General features: G+C 41.0%; 1 pseudogene; it reads right to left on the bottom strand.

Moving 5' to 3' along the window:
- Nucleotides 1-20634, bottom strand: part of LOC121860536 — a 97695-nt pseudogene that overhangs the window by 12088 nt on the left and 64973 nt on the right.

The raw sequence follows: 20634 nt of genomic DNA, 5'->3' as shown, positions 1-20634 counted from the left end.
CAATCAAGGGGAAAGGTCAAAGGTTATTAATGAAGGTCACGCCATTGTAAAAGAAGGTCACCTGAGGTTTAGACACCCCAGTTTATTTCACCTGAAGATTAGATTAGATTAGGTTAGGTTAGGTTAATCTTTTAAGCGCAATTACCTAGGGTGTCTAATCTTCAGGTGATCTCGTTTCAGGAAGCGTGCAGATATACTGTAGATAGATAGATAGATAGATAGATAGATAGATAGATAGATAGATAGGTAGATAACGCGATACAGGCAGACAGACAGACAGACAGATAGTGCCATTCTTAAGGTCTCCCTATATATCACTAACACAGTCGAATATAGTAAGTCGACCTTTACTGAGGCTGAGAAAAGGTCGGGTTGGTCGGGGATATAAAGTCGGGAAGGTCATTTAAATGTATTATATAATCTTATGATTGGATTTGGTTAGGTTAGGTCAGGTTAGGTTATGTTAGGTTAGATTAGGGCAGGTTAGGTTAGGTCAGGTTAGGTCAAGTCAGGTTAGGTCAGGTCAGGTCACGTTAGGGCAGGTTAGGTTATGTCAGGTCAGGTTAGGGCAGGTTAGGTTACGTCAGGTCACGTTAGGGCAGGTTAGGTTATGTCAGGTCAGGTTAGGTTAGGGTAGGTTAGGTTTTAATCTAAGGCGAGAGGAAAATGCTGTAAGAATTTGACAATGAATCGACCAAGTAGGTGAGTCAATATTGAACCAGGTGAATACTGAGACACTGTGTGATTGGCTGTGTCTATATGAGGGAGTCTTCTTCCTCTTCCTCCTCCTCTTCCTCCCCCTTCTCTTCCTCCTCCTCCTCCTCCTCCCCCTTTTCTTCCTCTTCCTCTGCTTCTTCCTTCTCCTCCTTCTGCAGCCCTCACTCACTCACTCACCCACCCACCCAATCATCACACACACACACACACACACACACACACACACACACACACACACACACACACACACACGTACACACGTTTTTAGTATGTAAGTAACTCATAGAAACAATTCTCATTCTTACTCCTGCTAAATTGTTACTCGATAAAGAATTTGTTTTGGGTTCCATAAGGAAATGCAAAAGTGGGGAAATGTCTTGGTATGTGAAGGTTATTTGGGGAAATTTCTTGATATGTGAAGATTATTTGGGGAAATTTCTTGGTATGTGAAGATTATTTGGGGAAATTTCTTGGTATGTGAAGATTATTTGGGGAAATTTCTTGGTATGTGAAGATTATTTGGGGAAATTTCTTAGTATGGAATCGATCTGTTTATTCTGTATGGTGGTAAACATATCTAGTTAAGGTAGTCTCAGTGTGAGTTTTTTTGTTTTTATTTTTTGTTAGATTTACTTGTTATTTTTGTGTTCTCTCGTAAGTCAATGAATCGCAAATATCGTGTTTGTTTTTACTTTAGAGTGTTATTGTTGCTATTAGTGTAAGTTCCTTGTGTTAAGTGTTATTGCTGTAAGTGTTATTGTAGTAAGTTGTTTTTTTTTGTTAAGTACATAAGCTGGTAGTGAGAAAGAACCACTAAGAGACTATAAGGTGTGTATCCAGTGTTCCAGTCATACACAAGTGAATTAAGAAATAAAAACCAGGTATTAACAAGAGGTCGACAGCCACCACAACAATGCACAACGAACCACAGAAATTTTCTTCGGTAAAAAAAAAAAAAAAAGATCCTAAGAAAAAATGTATTGTACTGCAAATTGAACTGTGAAAAAAAAAGGAAAAAATTCGTCGCGAAGGAATCTCTGGGAGGAAGTAAACACCAACACGTGTTTTTCCTCCGCGTGAAAGGAACCAATACAAATACATTTCTCGCTGCATACTGCATTGGCCAGAATATTAAAGTCACGTAGAAAACTTCCAGTGAAGTAGAAGGCTTCGCTGCGCCTTTTTATCCTAGCTCTTCTTTTTTAACCCGTCCTGTGAACGTGGCGCGAATCCAGAACGCCGGGCGAGCTGCTTGAGCGGGAAAGATTGGCGGGAAAAAAGCGCGGGAAATTCCTTGTTGATTGAGCGTTCTGGCGCGCGGGTAATGGCGTCCATCACGGCCCAAGTTTGCCTGGCAGTCTGTATTGACGCTGTCACGTCCCTCTCAATCCCTCGTCTGTTGCTCCTCCCGGTCCGGATTATGGCGTCCTCAGGGCTCCATCACGGTAGCCATTTCCATACAGAGGAACCTGGAGGGCAAGTTGGCAGGGTCCTGAAGAGATGCTTCATGCCTCTCTTATAGTCGCCCGCCAAGAGGACCTACAGCAGCACTGCCTCGTCCATCAGCTGTGTCTCACTGTGAGGGATGATCACGTCTCTCTCACCGACCTCCTTCCTCGCCTGGCTCTCTCACATAAACTGCTAATCACCTTCACAACAATTGGGTCTTAAGATGAATTTTCTAGGATAAAAAAATAACGCTGGATTTCATCGATGAATTTCTCTTATATATGATGAAGTGGTTGACTGTGAGGGCGGCTCTCTCCTGACGATGGTGCAGTGTGTAGTGTTCACCAGACGGTATCCGACATCACGCCTTATCAGACTCCGGCAGCAACGTCTCAACTATTTTCCGAACTAGGCCACACACACGCTGTCTCCGAGTTCTCTTACGTTCCTCCATAATCTTCCTCCAACCTTCAGATTTAACAGCACACCTTGACTCATTTAAACCACGTGATGATGGGTAATGTGTTGTCGAAATTTTACTGAGAATAACCAAATATAATTACGTTCTCTTGTCAACACCTGGACTGTGGGAAGCTGTCAACACCTGTAATGTGGGAAGCTGTCAACACCTGTACTATGAAAGGCTGTCAACACCTGTACTATAAACCAAGAAGCCGTAGGAAGGATAAAGGATTGATTAGCCCAGCAGGTACTAAAGTTGGAGAAATAATAATAAAACAAGAAAAAAAACACAGAATATACTCCGTCATCTGTTGAGGATCCCAGGAACTAACTTGAGGGACGGGGAAACAAGACTCATTTTTTGTTTACCTTGAGTCTTTTACCTGACCTTAACTCATACCGAGGAAGAGTACAGAAGAATTTATGGAGGGGGGGGGGAGGTATCCTTTCACACTAACCATTAAATCCCATTTCATTATTACACTGATATATTATAAGACGGCCGTGCTTGCATATCATTAGGACAGTGTTAACATGGATCAGTGAGGATAAGACCGATATCTCCCTGGATTAACACACGGAATAATGTCAACACTTGAATAAGCTGCACGTGACTCCCGCCTCGGCTTTTATTATACATCATAACGTTGACCTGACCTCTTGATGCCTTAGGTCAGAGGAGAGTTGACCTTAGATTAGCTTTTTCTTCTCTCTTGTTGGATTTCTTTCTTATCAGTGATGCTGTTCGTGATGATAATGGTTTTACACTGATTAGCATAGTCCTAGATGGGTCATGATAGGTCACAGGTCATAGGTTATTATACATCACATTATTATAGATTACAAGTCTTGGGTGATTATTATAGGTCACAAGTTATTATAAGTTACAGGTCATAGCTCATAGGTCATTATAGGTCATAGGTCATTATAGGTCACATCATGATTCAACACCCTAGTACTACTCTACTCTAACCTTAGCTAACCACCCACCCCCCCCAACCACCCAGGTATCGTTAGAATGTTTAATAAATTTGGCCGGAAAGGGTTAATAATATTTACCTGTAATCAACACCGTGTACACCTTAATGAAGACATAAGCCCCGACAGGTAAACTACATTGTTGTTCTGTGTTATAATGCTAATTCTTAAGGACTAATTACAGTACCTTTAATAAGACTTAATTACTCTCCTTGTCCATATTATCTACCACCTCCCCAAAGGTATAATTACACCTACTAATGACATGATGTAATTACCTGTCCTAATGACCTTAACTGTACTATATGTGGGGGATTTTTTTAAGGGGGATTTTACAAAAGACTTCAGAGAGAGAGAGAGAGAGAGAGAGAGAGAGAGAGAGAGAGAGAGTGTTGATGAACGAGGCTTAATTACCAATTAAAAGAGGAAGAATTGAAACTTTTAATATTGTCAGAGGTGAAGTTGGGGACACCATGACGTTATAGTGAGCTTACAGTGTGGTAGTGAAGATATAATGTGGTAGTGATGGTATGGTGTGGTATTATTTGTAGATTGTGGTAGTTTGAATGTTGGAATATAATAATGACGGTCGAAAAAGTTTTATCATTTAAGGATTAACACATTATCATCATCATCATCACTGTCATCATCATTATCATCATCACTGTCATCATCATTATCATCATCACTGTCATCATCACTATCATCATCATCATCATCACCACCACCACCATCATCACCATCACCATCATCAACATCACCATCACCATCATCACCACCACCATCACCATCATCATCATCACCATCATCACCATCATCATCATCATCATCATTAATAGAAATTTTGATCTAACTTGTGACTCAAATTCTCTCGTGTATTGGTTCAGTGTTTATAAGATCTTGATTATTCACTCAATTATCAAACTCAATCATGTTTCAATAAGTAGCAGAAATTACGCAAACATATCCTTTTGTTCCCTGTGTTTTTGTTATCTTTTTGTTTTGTTTTTGTAATTGTTTTTGTTAGGTCAAACTCATAATTATCGTAAATGTTGACTCCACGATCAGATTTCTCGAGTCTTTAAAAAAAAAAACTTACCATTGAAATTTCACGTCAGTTTTGCCAAGGGGAAGTGGTTTTCAATAGAGAGGCAGGTGGGTGGGTTGGGTGGGAGTGGGTGGGTTGGGTGGGTGGTGAGTAGGGTGGGTGGGTGGGGGTGAATAGCCTTGACTTTTTCACGGTTATCCAGATTTCAATAAACACACACACACACACACACACACACACACACACACACACACACACACACACACACACACACACACACACTTACCTCGGCAGGGAAGGCGGTGCCGTTAACAGTGTGTTCGGAGCCCTCCTGGTCCTTACCCCCGAAGTGTAGCTGAACATGGCTCACCTGAAGGAGAAACGAGGTCATGTTAATCTAAGGTCAAATGAAGGTCAACTGGAGGTCATGTCAATCTAGGTCAACTCACTAGATCACATGAAGAATAACCTCCCCCTCCCCTCCCTAGCTTATTTAACCCGGTGATTAAACAGTAACACTACTTAGGATGTTAAATGTGATTAGGCTAGGTTGGATTAGGTTAAGTTAGAGTAGGGTTAGGTTTGGTTAGGTTAGCATAGGTTAGGTTAGGTTAGCATAGCTTAGGTTAGGTTAAATTTGATTAGGCTAGGTTGGATTAGGTTAAGTTAGAGTAGGGTTGGGTTGGGTTGGGTTAGGTTAGGTTAGAGTAGGTTAGGTTAGAGTAGTTAGGTTGGGTTGGGTTAGGGTTAAGTTAGGTTAGGTAGGGTTAGGTTTGGTTAGGTTAGGTTAGGTTAGGTTAGTAACGCCAGTAATAACAAGAGAAATGTTTGGTATTTTTAACTGGAGGATGAACTATTATGGACGTTGATTATCCTAGACTTATAGTAATCAGCGGATGACTGTCAACAATAATCCTTTGCTTCTATACAGTTATGTCTCCTACACACAGCTTAGATTAATTATTTACTTCTTTACTGTGGAGGAGGTTTTACAGGTCACAGGTCTTACAGGTTACAGTTCTTACAGGTCGCAGGTCTTACAGGTCGCAGGTGTCACAGGTCTTACAGGTCACAGGTCTCTCAACTCACAGGTCTCTCAGCTGTGTGTGTGTGTGTGTGTGTGTGTGTGTGTGTGTGTGTGTGTGTGTGTGTGTGTGTGTGTGTGTGAATAAATTACAAATATAACGAGTGACAATATTTATGTATGTTTCTGTGTGTATCTATGTGCGTACAAGTGTGTGTCTGTTCTGTATGTATACGCGCATGTATGTATGTATGTAGGTGTATGCAAGTCTGTCTGTGTCTCTGTCTGTCTGTGTACTTAGATAAACTTAAGGCAAGTGCGGGACCCGTCAGTGTGTGTCAAGTTAGTCTGTTGTGTTGAACCTGACGGAGTCGCTGCAGATGGCTTGGCTTGGCTTGGCTTTGGCTTGGCTTTGGCCTGGCTTTAGCTTGGCTTTGGCTTGGCGGTAACTGGCAACGCACATTAATCATCAACTAGTCCTGGGTGGGGGGGGGGAGAGTGAGGAAGAGGGAAGGGAGAGAGAGGAGGGAGGAAGAGGAAAGTGGCCAGGTAAGTCAGCTGATTGCGACTCACCTGGAGTAATTACTCGGTAAACATAACCACGTGACTTGTTCTTGGTAATGAAGAGGAGGATTAAGTATTGGGGGATTAAAACAGAGAATTAAGATTAAGAGAGTGAGATTAGGATTAAAATTGGAGGATTAACTTAAAGATGAAGGATTTTAAGGGGATTAATTCCAAGGATTAGGTGAGGATTATGAATTGAGATTAGTGCAGTGAAAGAAGGGATTAGGTGTTGGTAAAGATAAACTAATCTAGAGGTATTGATTGGGCGATTTAATAGTTAGAATGGAGAGTTTTGATTGGTGGAGACATCGGTAGTAGTAGCCATGTTTCCCTGTGTGTATAATTAACCCAAAATAATAAACACAAAATTAAATAGAGATTAAATTTCAGATTAATTATATTTTATCATTGGAGGTTCAGGTGAGTTGTAGTATATTTAGTTAATTTAATTTTTTCATTCAGGTATAAAATTGATTGGATTTTGTTAATGTTATTTTTAAGTGAATGTTATGTATCAAGTGACATAGTAAAGGAGAATATGTTAAGTGTGTGTGTGTATGTGTGTGTGTGTGTGTGTGTCAGTAAACAATAAATATTATATCGTTGGGTATATACAGGATAGTTAAGATGTATATGAATGTTTAAATATAGCAACTGGTTATATATATGAGTCTATATTATTTTACGAGGAGTGTTATATGGATCACATGAAAGATTAGAACCACCTTTCTCTCTGTCTGTCTGTCTGTCTGTCTGTCTGTCTGTCTGTCTGTCTATCTATCTATCTATCTATCTATCTATCTATCTATCTATCTATCTATCTGTCTATCTATCTATCTATCACACAAATTGTTACAAACTCATGATATTCTGTCCCAAAAAAGTCCTTGCAGACATACATATGACCTGTAACCTATCTGACCTGTAATATGGTGTAGTGACCTGTAGACTTACCTGGTACCTGTAAGAGAGAGGTCCGCCTGTAATGTTGACTGTAGAGTGATGATAACCTACTCCATCCAAGGTCAAGACTACGCTGTGACCTGTGTTGTTGATGACCCCACTGACCTGTAACAAACGGGTATAGTTAGTGACCTGTGATATACGGGTATAGTTAGTGGTGACCTGTAATATACGGGTATATAGTAACTGGTGACATGTAATATACGGGCACAAGACTTGAATCATACGTGTCTAAATATGTCCAATACAAGATTATGCAATTAAGGAGCTCAAATGGCTTTATTAATTCACATTTTCTTCCATAAATTATTATTTATTTTCATTTTAATTCATCCTGAACATCTTATTAAATGTTCATATAGATATATATTCTCATGATATATATAAATCGATATTTAAATGGCTTGGACGTTAACGACCATAAGTGTAAATGGTCTTGATAATAAATGACCAGACAAGCCAGTTAATTGGCCATTATGCTCATTACGTCGGGTGTTCTCGAATGACACGATGCGCTGAATAATTTGTCATGTGTATAACAGGTTGTGTGTGTGTGTGTGTGTGTGTGTGTGTGTGTGTCTGTCTGTCTGTCTGTCTGTCTGTCTGTCTACTTGGGGCCTTCATAATTTATTTGGTAATTCTCTCCTATCGCAATATTCACTTTACTAATTAATAAATACAAATTGAACGAACCTTATTTTAAAATCACTTATTATGACCTAATTCTCGTTATATCTGCGTTATTACTGAAATTTCACCGTAAAAAATTAGGTTTGCCTCAAAATTGCCAATGACTCTTGGATATTACCTTAACCTTAGTATATAATTCGTGTTATTACTTGAAATGTTGTTGTAATATACGTTTTGTCATGCATAACGCTCCCATAAAATCCCTACTCCTATGTGAATGCTGTCGTGAAATCTGTACTCTTGATCACGATTTTTCTTTTATTAAAAATCATCTTAACATCTTGAAATAATTATATTTTTTTTATTATTCGCCGAAAATTATGGTGGTTTTTTTTTTAGAGTTAGCTGTTCGTTCCGATATATTTGTTTTGTCAAGAAAATATCACCATGAAATTCAGACTCCTTAGTTAGACTCTGCCGTGATATCTCTACTCGTGTGCCAGCCAGACCAGCCAACTTCCTGTACTCCCATCACGTTTCCAGCCTCATCACGGCATGTCCAGTAATGAACGATATTGACACGCGGGGGGGGATCTTGTATTTCACCGGGGACACGCGTCAAATTTATGCTAAAATAATCCCAGGGTAATATTGGACGTTGATATGAGGGTTCACCGAGGTGCAACGGAGCATGATACTCGTACGTGTGGCAGCGGGGGGCGGATGGGGGTAGGGAGGGGTGGGAGAGTCTTGCTGATATAAGTAGCTCGTTAAATTATCGTTCTGCTAGAATAAGAGTTCTTGTTGAGGTAAGTGGCTCGCTAAATTACCTTCTTAGAATAAAGGAATCTAGTTTTTTTCTGTAATAAGTCTCTCAGTCTCATAATACATCTGTACATCTTCCTTTTCTCTGCAATTTTCATGTCTCACTTATTCCTGTCTTGCGAATATGATTCTCTCTGTATGAGGTAATTTTCTTTCTCTACATCGATCTATCTCCTTTTCTCTCCTTCTCTTTCTCTCTCTCTCTGTGTATTTTTCCATGTTGTATTAGAGTAAGTGTAGGCACAAGGTAACATACACTGGGGCGACGCTACACTATCACTGCATTACTCTGCCTCCCGCCCTGAAAAACACGCCAAGGGAAAAAAAAACTCGCCCGGTTATGACTTAGTCGCGCCATTCCCGTGCTCGGATTCTTAAAATTTCCCCACGTTAAATTTTCCTCCCTAACTAGAGAGGGGAAAACGCACCCAGCTGACTCACTTTAAGCTACGATACAAAGGTAGAATAGGTAAAATGGCGTCAAAAATACACCAAGACTACACCTATCTACATACGTTCTTTCTTAATCTATTTGTAAATGCGACTACGAAGTGGCAGTTAGAATGACGTAGAGAGTTTATGGAGATTACCTTAACCAGATGTGAACTGATAAAGGGGTAAATAGCGATCACCTGAAGATTAGTTTCCCTTACAAGCTTACCTGTATATTACCTGAGGATTTAACACCTTAACTTAGGGGGCTAGGTTAGTTTAAGTAAGGTTAAGTTAGTCTAAGTAAGGTTATGTCAGTGTCAGATTAGATTTGATTGTCAGGTTAATTTAGGTTAAGTCAGATTAAGTAAGGTTAGATTATGTTAGGTTATATTAGGTTAGGTGAGGCCAGTTTTGGTTAGGTTAGGTTATATTAGGTCAGATTAGGTTAATATTAAGGGATTTAATCTTAAGGTAACATAATCTACAAGAGGAGGGAGGCTAAACTTCATGTGATCCAAGAACAGACTCACATACAAACCCTGGAGAAAAATGGACCAATATGAAAGATTTGGACCACAGATGTTTACACAATTATGAATCGCTCAACGCCAGACCTGACCAGACTGATGGAAACGCACACACGCTTACGAGGGAAACATTATAACGGAGTGTTTATTCATAGCTGTGTGTGTGTGTGTGTGTGTGTGTGTGTGTGTGTGTGTGTGTGTGTTATAAGAAACCCACATATTTTATATATATTTTATTTTATATTCCGTGTTTGTTGTTGTCTGTTGTGTTTTGTTATGTCTAGTAGAATACGAATTTATTTCACTTGGAGATTAATCACCCAAATATTATCTTCGGGGGTTAGTTAAGTTAGGGTCTTTAATCTTCAGGTGATTTAAATTGGGGGGGTGGCTAATCTTCATGTGACCTGTGTTATACTGTAAAACTAGCGCACCGTCAACTCAGCCCAGTGATTGAGGCAACACTCACTGAATTCACTATTGTCCTGTGTTCACCAGCTGGGTTAGTGCCGCCTCTCGTTAAGTGACGCCCTCCCTGGGGGCCTGATAAGGAGCACGGCCGTGTCCACACCACTCAACTGTCTAACAATATTCAGTAAACCTTGATCCATGGCTGGCTGGGGGTGTGACTTCTTCTCATATTGTTTTTGTCTTCGTGTTTATAAAATCCTTATCATCTGTTTTATGAGTCCAACTGGTGATAGTTTTTTGTAATTTTTCACTATTTAAAAACGTAAGAACAACTAATTAGCTCACCCAAGATATGTAGAAAATAACAAAACTATAATCGAATTTAAACAAGAGATTAGGTGCTTTCTCATTGTCAGTTTGTCTACGAACATCAGAGATTTCAATTCTTGATTAATTTGTCGTGGAAATGGCTATGTAAAGTTTTCAAATGTATACATCATCTCACATGTCGCTGGCACCACATTATTCATCATTGACACACTCAGGCTTGCAAGTTGAGGAAGTTTTAGTAGTTCGGCGCGATAAGTTGGGCGGAGGAGTTTGGCAGCGCTGCATCACGCGACGCTTCCCACATGTAAACAACACATTCCCGCCAATTTTCTGGGGACGGATGTCTTTCACAGCGGCTCAATCTATGTAAACTTTTATAAGAGGGGTAAAAATTTTCTCTCTGTTACTACGGTTGGATTTTGTTTTATTATTTAACAGGAGAAAATAAACACGTCTTCCTTCCCTCCTTCTTTTTTCTTTAATACAGTATTGTACTCAGTCGTTATTGTAAAGTGAAAAGTAATTACTATTGACCTCAGAATATCTAATATTAAGTGCACTTGGCCTTAAAATGCCCATGATATTGGTTAGAAGTCAAAAAATTTATCCTCCCCAGCCTCCCCCTCTCTCTCCTCCCCCCTCCCCTCCCCTCCCCCTCTCTCCCTCGTCACTTATCGGCGCTGACTCCCTCACCACCAACTTAATGACACAAATCCTATATCCGTCAGGTGTTAACGGAGAGTTGTCGAAATGGTCTTTGTCCACAAGTTGTTATTTGATCCGCCAGAAAATTAAGGACTTAGAGTAAAAACTTAAGTCCAAAGTTTTGAAAATTTTTTTTATACTTTTTGTCAAGTTATAATATAATTTACGATTTTTATATAATTTACTGTGGTGTGATGGTGGTTTGTTATAAATTACCTTTGGGTTAAAGGTCATTTGTATTTTTTGTGTTGTTTGACCTATGAATGACCTCTGACCTCAAAAAATCAAAGGGAGGTTGAAAAAGTATTAAAAAGTATTATTTATGTAATGAGAATAATTTAATGTATATAAGACGTTGATGATGAGAGGAAGGATGGAAGGAAGGAAGGAAGGGAGCGAGGAGGGAGGGAAGGGGAGGCAGGAGGTACAGGTGTCAGACAGGTGAAGGAGACGACAGGTAAAAGCTTCAACAGTAATTAGTATGAAAAAGTTTATCATCGCCAAGGTTATAATACCTGAGACTTGTTCCTCTCTCTCTCTCTCTCTCTCTCTCTCTCTCTCTCTCTCTCTCTCTCTCTCTGTGTTTCCTCATTTCCCCTCCTTCATTTTATCTATCCTGTCGTTTTTGTCTTTTCTCTCCTTCCTTCCCTTTGTTTATATCCATTCCTCCTTCCCTCCCTCCCTACCTCCCTATCCTTCCCTCCCTAACTCCTTCATCTCCCTATCCTCCCCCCCCTCTCTCCCTCCCCAACTAAAACCTCTCTACCCTTCCTCTCCTCTCTCCTTCACCCCCTCTCCCCCTCCCTCCTCCCCTACCTAATCTCCCCCTCCTCTCCTCATCACCACCGCCCCCCCACAGTGATGTAATAGTTCCCAGGAGACTATGGGAGGCGCCTATTTTCCTAATGAATTTGTGATAATGAATATCCCATTCTCCCCTTCTTCCCCTCCCCCTTCTTCCTCCATTCTCTTCCTTCTTCCCCCTTTTCTCCCCCTTCTTCCCCCTTTTCTCACCATTCTTCCTCCTTTAGGGGGTTACAGGACAGGAAACAGCGAGTGAGCTTTAACGGCACTAAATCCGATTGGGGTAACGTCACTAGTGGAGTTCCCCAAGGCTCAGTACTTGGACCATTATTATTTATTATATGCATTAACGACATAGATATCGGCATAGACAGCAACATAAGTAAATTTGCTGATGACACTAAAATAGGACGTGTAATTAAATATGACGATGACTCCGCAAAACTACAGGAAGTTCTAAACAAATTTTTCGAATGGCCTGAAAAATGACAGATGAGATTCAATGTGGACAAATGTAAAGTACTCAGTACAGGAGATGTAAACAGGGAAACCAGATACCAGATGAACAACGATGTTATTGAGAAATCCGACTGCGAGAAAGATTTAGGAGTAATGATAAGTAGGAATCTTAAGCCAAGTAAACAATGTGTATTTGCTCGAAACAAGGCTAATAAAGTACTTGGGTTCATACAAAGGAGTGTTAGTTACAAGACTAGCAAGGTCATCTTAAAACTATATCTTGCGCTTGTGAGACCTCACTTGGATTACGCAGTTCAATTCTGGTCACCGTACTACAGAATGGATATAGAATCCTTGGAAAGAATTCAGAGGAGAATGACAAGACTAATCACCGGGCATTAGGAACCTTGAGTACAGAGACAGGTTAAAGCTTCTTAATCTGCACTCCCTCGAGAGACGTAGAGTGAGGGGCGACATGATAGAGGTGTATAAATGGAAGTCAGGGCTGAACAAAGGGGACATTACAAAGGTACTCAAATTATCCAACCAGGAGCGAACTCGTAACAATGGTTTTAAATTAGACAAATTTAGATTTAGGCGCGAAATGGGTAAACACTGGTTTGGAAATAGAGTAGTGGACGAGTGGAACAAGTTACCAAACATGATCATGAACTCGAATACGCTGGATAGCTTCAAACATAGGTTGGATGCTTATATGGGCAATAGGGGTTGGGTGTAAACGGGACTGCCCAGTATGGGCCAATAGGCCCGCTGCAGTTTCCTCCATGCTTATGTTCTAATGTTCTTTTCTCCCTTTTATTCTCCCTTCTTCTCCCTCTTCTACCTTTTCTTCCCCCCCTTCTTCCCCTTTTCTCCCCCTCCCTCTTTCTCTTACCTCTCACCTTCTCTCCCCCTCTTTCTCTCACCTATGATAGATATTATATACCTTTCTCTTTCTCCATTACCCTTTCCCTCCCTCTTCACTTTCCCCTTTCCCTACTCTTCGTGTCCGCCTTCCTCTCCATCTTCACTCTTTCCTCTTCCCTCTCTCTCTCTATTCTTGTCTTCTTCTCTTCCTTCCTTTCTCCTTCCCTCTCCTCCTTTACCTTCCCCCATCTCCTTTTGGTATCAGCCCTTAAATAACTATACAACTGTGTGTGTGTGTGTGTGTGTGTGTGTGTGTGTGTGTGTGTATAAATGTACATTGTATGTCTGTGTGAATTACATGAATGTTTGTGTGTGTGTATGACATGCACCTGTGTGTGTGTGTGTGTGTGTGTGTGTGTGTGTGTACATCAGGTCGGCTGGCAGGGGACCACCGAGGTGACCCAGGAAGCCCTTTAAATTATTCAGGTCTGAGACGTGTAATGATGTTCAAACACTGGCTGGAGGTCACCCGCTGTGTGTAAGGAAAATTGTATGTTTGTGTGTAATAATATACCAGATTTGCAACTATATGTATGTATGTATGTATGTATGTATGTATGTACGTATGTATGTATGTATGTATGTATGTATGTAATGTATGTATGTATTACACTATTAATAACCATACGTCTCTATGTGTGATTTTGCATTTAAGAATATATTTGTCTGTATATTTAAGCATGTATACTATGTTAATTATATATACACCTGCATATATATCTTATTTATTCTGCAAACAACTGTCAGGTAATGTAAAAAAACCTAACATAATTATGGTGAGGCGGGATATTAACAGGAACAAAGGGATTAACTAAAGATTAACCCCCCAAACTGTATTCTCCTTAGGATTAACCTAATTTAACCTAACCTAACCTAACCTAACCTAACCTAACGTAACATAACCAAACCTAACTTAACTAACGTAACATAACCAAACCTAATCCAACCTAACCTAACCTGTGTCTCAATCCTAAACTTAACCTAACATAACTAAAACTTAAATCTTAACCAACGTAACATAAATTCAAATTCCCATCCAACCTAACCTAACTTAACCTAACCCCGCACAGGTAGCTTTAGAGTGTTTAATCATCAGGTGAATTAAACCGGGAGGGGGGTGGTTAATCTTCAGGTGAGGCAATCATAATTATATAAACAAAGGGTTTATAAGGTGGGTAATTTTCAAGTCAATATTAAACCAGAACTGTTTTGACACTTATCAGCATCTGACACGGGACGGAGGGAGGGAGGGAGGGTGAAGGGAGAGGAGAGAGATAAGGAGGAAGGGAAGGAGGAAGAGGGGGAAGGAGGGAGGGAAGAGGGAGAGGAGAGAGGTAAGGAGGAAGGGAAGGAGGAAGAGGGGAAGGAGGGAGGAAGAGGGAGAGGAGAGAGAGACAAGGAGGGAAGGGAAGGAGGAAGAGGGGGAAGGTGGGAGGGAAGAGGGAGAGGAGAGAGATAAGGAGGAAGGAAGGAGGAAGAGGGGAAGGAGGGAGAGAAGAGGGAGGAGAGAGGTAAGGGAAGAAGAGGACGAGGGGAGGGAGAGGAGAAAGGTATGGAAGAAGAGTAGGTGGAAGGAAGAGAAGGAGAAAGGGGAGAGATATAAACACTGAGAAAGTGAACAGAAATGAAAGGAAGAAGAGAAAGAATAACTAGAGATAAAAGAGAGAGAGAGAGAGAGAGAGAGAGAGAGAGAGAGAGAGAGAGAGAGCGGTATACCATCATGAGGTTATTAATGAGGCAGGAACCCCCCTTCCCCACTCCTCCTTCCCTCTCTCCTCTCCTTCCTCTCCCTCCCTCCCCCCACTGCCCTCCCTCCCTCCCCTCACTCCACCTTAGTAATGTTCCCTCACTCCATCCCTCACTTCACACCTCGCCTCGTAATTATTCACCGTTAATGGTAGTTAGGGTCGTTAACAACCACAATGAGTCGTTAGCAGCTCACTTACCAATTTATTTCCCGTCTTGTACGAGTCACGCCCTGAGATAATTACTACAACGGGTAAATTAGTCTGTGATTTATATCAACAACGACGCCATCTTGTAATAACTGGTTGTTAGAGGATGTGGTAGTTACGCTTGTTCCACACCTACTGGCAATTGATGTCATACCTGGATTTCTGAAGTCATTTGGTAATTAATGACTCCATTTTGTAGTTATTCCGCCTCGTAGGTTAAGATAATTAGGGGTAATTGACTCCTAATTACTGATTATATGGAGGTGCGGTGGTCGAGTGGGTACAGCATTCGTTTTCTATCATAGGGTCACTGGTTCGCACCCCTCCCAAAAACCACTCTGCAGGTGTAATTAGATTCCTGAGTTTTCATGTGATTTTTAACACCTAGGTAATATTTTTGAACAACTAGGGAATATTTTTAACACCTAGGGAATATTTTTGAACACTTAGGGAATATTTTTACCACCTAGGGAATATTTTTGAACAACTAGGGAATATTTTTAACACCTAGGGAATATTTTAACACTCTAGGGAATATTTTTGAACACTTAGGGAATATTTTACCACCTAGGGAATATTTTTTGAACTAGGGAATATTTTAACACCTAGGAATATTTTTTGTAACAACTAGGAATATTTTTTAACACTTAGGGAATATTTTACACCTAGGAAGTATTTTTAACAACTAGGGAATAAATATTTTTAATACCTAGGGAATATTTTTGAACAAATCTAGGAATATTTTTACACCTAGGAATATTTTTAACACCTAGGTAATATTTTTGAACAACTAGGGAATATTTTTAACACCTAGGGAATATTTTTGAACACTTAGGGAATATTTTTACCACCTAGGGAATATTTTTGAACAACTAGGGAATATTTTGTTTATGTTGGCAGCAGAGAGAGAGAGAGAGAGAGAGAGAGAGAGAGAGAGAGAGAGAGAGAGAGAGAGAGAGAGAGAGATGTTAACGAAGAACCACGACCTTTAAATATTGTTATCAGTAGGCACCCTCAACTCACTCGACCAAATCATCCTAATTAATCCACTTACCAACCAATTTACGCACATCCTTACCACTCAACAGTCATTAGAACAGCTAATTACCCATTACTAATTAATTACATGTTTCGTAACTCATTAACAAATCGGTGTTAGGAAAAAATCAGACGCCGTAAATGACCTCGTTTGACCTTTTAGAGAATTGGGTTATGATCCTTTAGCTGGGGTTAACGACGGACTCAGCCTGGAGGTGGGTAGTTCAGTGGCGGTGTAATTATGTAGTTAAAGATGTTTATGGTGGAGGTCATATGTCAGGGATGGGGGAGGAGGTGATGGTACACATGAGGTCAAAGTGAAATCGACTGGCAAGATTAAACATCTTTTGTCACACACACACACACACACACACACACACACACACACACACACACACACACACACACCTTAATGAACGACTCCTCCACCTGTGTCAATCTCTCTTCCAGGTAAGTGATACTCCCTCCTCCTCCTCCCTCTCTCCACCCCTCTTCTCCTCCTCCTCCTCTTCCCTTCCACTCCCTTCCCTCCTCTTCCTCTTCCCTCCTTCTCCTCCCCTCTTCCTTCCACTCCTCCTTCCTTCCTCTTCCTCCTTCCTTCCTCTCTTCCCTCCTCTCCTCCCTTCTCCCTCCTCCTCTTTCCCTCTTCCCTCCACCTTCCTCTCCTTTCTTCCTTCTTCCTTCCTTCTCTCTTCCCCACCCCCTTTCCTTTCTCTCACTCCACCTAATTGGCATGTATAATTAATTGAGGTCTTCACATAACAATTAATTAGAGAGAGTGAAAATGTTGATGATTTGATGATAATTATTGTGTCTAGTGGGGGGGGGATAGGAGGAAGGGGAGGAGGGATAGGAGGAAGGGGAGGAGGGATAGGAGGAAAGGGGGATAAGAGGAAGGGGAGGAGGAGGTGGTGAGGGAGGAAGAAGTGTATGGGTGGATGAAGGGATAAAGAGAAGGAAAGAGAAAGACACAAAACAGGAAATAGAGAGGAAAGGATAGGAGAAGGAAGGAAGGAGGGAGAGAAGGAAGGAAGGAAGGAAGGAGGGAGAGAAGGAAGGAAGGAAGGAAGGAGAGAAGGAAGGAAGGAAGGAAGGAGGGAGAGAAGGAAGGAAGGAAGGAAGGAGAGAAGGAAGGAAGGAAGGAAGGAGGGAGAGAAGGAAGGAAGGGAAGGAGGTCGAATGTTTAAGTGGGGATAGAGGAGATAGGTTGAGAAAGATGGTTGGATAGGGTTAGGGGAGGGAGGGAGGAGGGGTCATCACTCCGACTCTGCTGGCTCGTATGTTTTCAAAATGAGAAGAACACGTTGAGGGAGATGCTGAGGTCGACTCATCTCTCACTCTCCCTCACCTCTCCCTTACCCTCCCTTACCTCTCCTCTCCCTCGCTTTTCATTACCTCTCACTCTCCCTCACTCTCACCTCTCTCTCCCTCTTCCTCTCCCTCACCTCTCTCCCTCTTCCTCTCCCTCACCTCTCTCCCTCTTCCTCTCCCTCACCTCTCCTCTCTCCCTCACTCTCACCTCCTTTCTCTCTCTTCCTCTCCCTCATCTTTCCACTCCCCCACACCTCTGACCTCTCCCACACCATGACCTCTTGGTGACCTTGACCTCCTGGTGACCTCGGCTTGGGTCACCACCACTACGTCATTACATAACCAACAATTATATATTTCATTATTTACTCCTGCTGTTTAATCACCACGTGAGAACTACTGTAGTGTGTGTGTGTGTGTGTGTTTTAGGTTAGATTAGGTTAGGTTAGCGTTAGGTTAGGTTAGGTTAGTATTAGATTAGGTTAGGTTGGTATTAGGTTAGGTTGGGTTAGTATTAGGTTAGGGTTTACGTTAGGTTAGGTTAGCATTAGAATGGTTAATCATCAAGTTAAATAAGCTTAGGAAGGTTTAATCTTCAAGGGGATGAATAACATAAAACCAAGCTTAGTGTTGAGGTGCGTGGTTATTGTGTTGTGTGAATGGAAGAAAAAGTAAGATTACAAGATGAATCATTGTGGTGGGTTGACTGTAGCGAGAAATGTTAATATACTCGTGGAGAGGGGGGGAGGAGGAGGTAGGGGGTAGGGGGGTAGGGGGGAAGGGTTGTGGGGTATGGGTAGAGGGACGATGGAGGAGGGGTCATGGGAGGAGGTAGGAGAGGGGGGGTAGGGGGCAGTGGGGAAGGGGGGTAAGGGGGAGGGAGGAGGTAGGGGTAGGGGGGTATGGGGTAGGGGAGGGACGAGGAGGGGAGGGGTTCAAAGATCTCTCTCTCTCTACTGCCCCCCCCTCTCCTCTCGAGTGATATACAGAGTCATGGAAAAAGAATGTGTAGTTTTTTGGGGGTAACTTATAATACCACTGAATATATGAATGATAGTTGCGGCAACACTAAATGGAACGTGGTGATACTTGCGGCAACACCAAATACCACCACAGTGATACTTGCGGCAACACCTGCGGTATTTCGAAGTTTCACAATATATACCGCAGGCTCTACTGGGATAAGTAATAACAGACTTGGAACACTCTGGGACTATGCAAAGTTTTCACTTAAGATAATAAACAGTAACAGGTGAGAGGAATTTACCTGTAGGGAATAGTTTAAGTCTTAGGAAAACTCATAAACATCATAAATAAAAAAAAAGACGAGACAAAATTATTGGAACCTGATATAATTCAATTGTTTTTAAGTCTTGGGAAAACTTATAAACATTATTAAGTTACTAAATCTTTCGTAAATTAAAAATAAATTAAAAAAAGTCTTGGTAAAATATATAATTGTTTCGCATTTGTTCTTTCATAAATAAAGGAAAAGAAAAAAAAAATAATAATAATAATAATAATAATAATAATAAAAACGCAAAAATCAGGAAGCAGAAATAATGTTGGAACGCGACGCGATAGTCAAAAGTCTTCATAAAGGATATAAACAGCACAACGTCAACACAGCTGGGATAAATAAGACATTCGCGTTGCCTCATATACCCGGGAAAATTGTCATCTTAGGAGCTAATGAGCCGACTAATAAGGTACTCCAGCCGAGGGGGAGGGGGAGAGTGGTGTTAACATGTGTGTAGAGTGAGGGGGTGGTGAAGGGTGAGGGGAGGAGCGGCCTGGTGTGTGTGTGTGTGTGGTGTGTGTGTGTGTGAGGAGTAGTAGAATATGTGTATGAATGTGTACGTGTGTATGTGATTTTTATACATATACTAGTGAATGTATGTGGTGCTTGTGTGTTTGTGAGAGAAAGGTGGAGAGAGAGAGAGAAGAAGCAGCTGTCACAAAAGTATGCCAGAAGAGAGAGAGAGAAGATAATTTAACACACGTATCTGATTCTAATACACAGAAAAAGTTGGACATCACGACTGGCGGCTGGGCGACCAAAATAATCAGCGAAATTTTTCAAACACGAGAATTTAATAACAGACCGTAGGAGATATTTTATTAAATCCACCAGACGCGAGAGGGAGTCACGCCGAAAATAAAATCCTATAAAAATAAAACCGGAATAAAATTACTACTGATATTAAAAAAAAAAAAAATATGTGGGAGAGATAAATGAAGTAGCTGGCAACTGGTCTGGCCCCACCCACTCCCCACCCCACCCGCCCGCCCTCCACCCACCCGCCCGCCACCCGCGACGTCATAAAGCCTCGGGAATGAGCGCGGGGAAGGTCACTTTCTGCTGAGGTGGTAGACTCTCCTGACGGCGCTGACGGGGATCTGGCTAATGGAGATTCACGTTCGCTATAGCCGTTCTGCCTTTATATTGTAATGCTCTATCTTACCACACCGGATCTTATGAACAATTCCAAGGTGATTTTTGTTCAGTTATTTTCCCCATCAGTAATCTTAGGACGCTTACACGAATTCTGTTATATGTGTTAAAATTATTATATTACGTTCTATAATATTTTTGGTCACTAAGCTTTATTAATATATGAAAAAGATTGATAATATTTTTTGCTATAAGTTAATATAGGTGTTATTCATACTTCGTTATGAAGGATTTCTAAAATAAAAATTTAATATGAAGTTTTTATTAATTATTTTCTTCGTTTCAAAATTTCCACACAACTCTAATCCGGCTTAATTAACCTAACCCTAACCTAACCCTAACCTAACTTAACCATAACCCAACCTAACCAAATCTATCCTAAAGTGACCTAACTTAACCTTAACCCAATTTAACCTAACCCAACCAAACTCCTCAGCTTCTCAGGATATAGACTTAATCTGGCGGGATTTCCTTCTTTACAGCATTTTGGTATTGGAAAAAAAATCCGTCTGGTGGGATTTTGTCTCGAGGGAAATTGTAGGATTTTGTCCTTTGTGGTTTTGTTTCGTTTCGGGAAATTTTGTCTTTCGGAATTTTATCTGGGGAAATTTTGT

This window comes from Homarus americanus, unplaced genomic scaffold (assembly GCF_018991925.1).
Source record: "Homarus americanus isolate GMGI-L3 unplaced genomic scaffold, GMGI_Hamer_2.0 scaffold33963, whole genome shotgun sequence".
In the NCBI taxonomy this organism is placed as follows: domain Eukaryota; kingdom Metazoa; phylum Arthropoda; class Malacostraca; order Decapoda; family Nephropidae; genus Homarus; species Homarus americanus.
This window is presented reverse-complemented; position numbering and strand designations above follow the sequence as displayed.